Below are 3,193 nucleotides of genomic sequence, written 5' to 3'. Positions count from 1 at the left end.
CATCTCCCTCTGCATCAAGCAGAAACTCCTTACCGTTGGCTTTAAAGACTTCAATCAGCTCACCTCCTCCTACTTTACCTCCCCCATCTCCTACCAACCTGCACCCTTCACTAGAGAAGCAGCGTGGCTCGGTGGAAAGAGCCCCGGCTTGGGAGTCAGAGGTCATGGGTTCTAATCCCGGCTCCGCCGCTTGTCAGCTGTGTGACTTTGGGCAAGTCACTTCAGTTCTCTGGGCCTCAGTTCCCTCATCTGGTAAAATGGGGATTAAGACAGAGCCCCATGTGGGACAACCTGATCACCTTGTGCCCACCCAGCCCTTAGAACAGTGGTTTGCACATAGTAAGCGCTTAGCAAATACCATTATTATTAATTATTATTCACTCTAGTGCCAACCCATCTCAATGTCGTCACTCTGACCACTGACCCCCCCTTGCCCATGTTCTCCCTCCTGTTTGGAATTCCCTCCCCCTTCACATATAATAATAATAATAATGGCATTTATTAAGCGCTTTCTATGTGCAAAGCACTATTCTAAGCGCTGGGGAGGTTACAAGGTGATCAGGTTGTCCCATGTGGGGCTCACAGTCTTAATCCCCATTTTACAGATGAGGTAACTGAGGCACAGAGAAGTTAAGTGACTTGCCCAAGTCACACAGCTGACAACTGGCAGAGCTGGGATTTGAACCCATGACTTCTGACTCCAAAGCCCAGACTCTTTCCACTGAGCCACGCTTCTTCTCTGTATATCTTACCATTACCTTGTATCTCCCCCAGAGCTTAGAGCAGTGCTTGGCACATAGTAAGCGCTTAACAAATACCAAAATTATTATTATTATATGACAGACCACCATGCTTCCCATCTTCAAAGCCCTCCTAAAATAACATCTCCGAGCAGCAGAAGCCTTCCCTAACTAGTCCTCATTTCCCATTTCGCTCTCCCTTAAGCACTTTGATACTTGCCCATAATAACAATAATAATGATTACGGTGTTTAAGTGCTTATTATGTGCCAAGCACTGGTCTAAGAATGGCAGTAGATACAAGGTAATAAGGTTGGACACGGTCTCTGTCCCCCTTGGTGCTCGCAGAGGTAACTGTGGCACAGAGAAATGAAGGGACTTGCCCAAAGTCGCACAGCAGACAAGTGGCGGAGCAGGAATTAGAACCCACGACCTCCGACTCCCAAGCCCATGCTGTTGCCACAAGGCTATGCTGCTTCCCAGCTCCTAGCCCCACAGCACACAGAAGCTGCGTGACCTTGGGCAAGCCGCTTCACTTCTCTGTGCCTCAGTGACCTCATCTGTAAAATGGGGATTAGGACCGAGAGCCTCACAGGGAACAACCCGATTACCTTGTATCTACCCCAGCACTTAGAACAATGCTTGGCTCATAGTAAGCGCTTAACAAATACCATCATTATTATTATTATTTTGTGCATATTTCTATATGGCTCCCCCTAAATTGAGGGAGCCTCGATGACCATGAGCCACCACCAGCCAACAAGGTTACTGTGGAAAGTTTTTTACTTCGTTTTAACAACGTGCAAAGGACTGACACATACACACTCTCACTCACTCCACTACCTTTGTGACCTTGGGAAAGTCACGTCACTTCTCTGTGCCTCAGTTGTCTCATCTGCAAAATGGGGATGGAGACTGTGAGCTCCACTTAGGACAGGGACTGTGTTCACCTGATTTGCTTGTAATAATAATAATGATGGCATTTATTAAGCGCTTACTATGTGCAAAGCACTGTTCTAAGCGCTGGGGAGGTTACAAGGTGATCAGGTTGTCCCATGGGGGGCGCACAGTCTTCACCCCCATTTTACAGATGAGGGAACTGAGGCCCAGAGGAGTTGAGTGACTTGCCCAAAGTCACACAGCTGACAAATGGCAGAGTTGGGATTTGAACCCATGACCTCTGACTCCAAAACCCGTGCTCTTTCCACTGAGCCACCCCAGCGCATAATACAGTGCCTGGCACATAGTAAGGGCTTAACATCTATTGCTCTATTAATTTATTTATTACTCTATTTATTTATTTATTTTACTTGCATATCTATTCTATTTATTTTATTTTGTTAGTATGTTTGGTTTTGTTCTCTGTCTCCCCCTTTTAGACTGTGAGCCCACTGTTGGGTAGGGACTGTCTCTATATGTTCCCAACTTGTACTTCCCAAGCGCTTAGTACAGTGCTCTGCACACAGTAAGCGCTCAATAAATACGATTGATTGATTAACAAATACCATAATTATTATTATTCATTCAGTCATATTTATTGAGCACTAACTGTGTGCCGAGCACTGTACTAATCCATCAATCAATCATATTTATTGAGCACTTACTGTGTGCAGAGCACTTACCTCCTTCCCTTCCCCACAGCACCTGTATATATGTATATATGTTCGTACATATTTTTTTTACTCTATTTATTTATTTATTTTATTTGTACATATCTATTCTATTTATTTTATTTTGTTAGTATGTTTGGTTTTGTTCTCTGTCTCCCCCTTTTAGACTGTGAGCCCACTGTTGGGTAGGGACTGTCTCTATATGTTGCCAATTTGTACTTCCCAAGCGCTTAGTACAGTGCTCTGCACATAGTAAGCGCTCAATAAATGCGATTGATGATGATGATGATGATGTACTAAGCGCTTGAGAAGTTTATTACCTCTCTGCTGGTTCAGGGATCCCCTTCTGCTTCCAAGTGCTCCTCTCCTGGTACTTCCTTCTTGCTTCTCTGCATGCTTCTTGCCCTGCCTGTGCCTCCTCACGCTTCAAACTGACCACCTGTTACCTGGTTTAGGCATCACAGCTGTGGCTGTATGTAGCGTCCAGGCCCGTTATCGGGTAGAAAATGGAGAGAAGGCCACGCTTCCCTCCATGCTCCACCCCCACAGGCCTGCAATCACCTGTCTCAGGTAAAGCCCATCACTGCCTTCCCCAGTCTCTTCCTCGCTGTTGTTCACGGGATCAAAAAACAGTCACTAATACAGCAGCTTGTTGTAGGCTCACCACAGACACATAAGCACTTAAAAAAAGTCCATTCATTCAGTCATATTTATTAATACTGTGTGCAGAGAACCGTACTAAGCACTTGGGTGAGTATAGTATAAACAGACACATTCCCTCCCCACAACAAGCTTACAGTCTAGAGGGGGAGGCACGCATTAATATAAATAAATAAATGACAGA

Source organism: Tachyglossus aculeatus, chromosome 2, assembly GCF_015852505.1.
Source record: "Tachyglossus aculeatus isolate mTacAcu1 chromosome 2, mTacAcu1.pri, whole genome shotgun sequence".
In the NCBI taxonomy this organism is placed as follows: domain Eukaryota; kingdom Metazoa; phylum Chordata; class Mammalia; order Monotremata; family Tachyglossidae; genus Tachyglossus; species Tachyglossus aculeatus.
Note: the sequence above shows the minus strand (reverse complement) of the source record.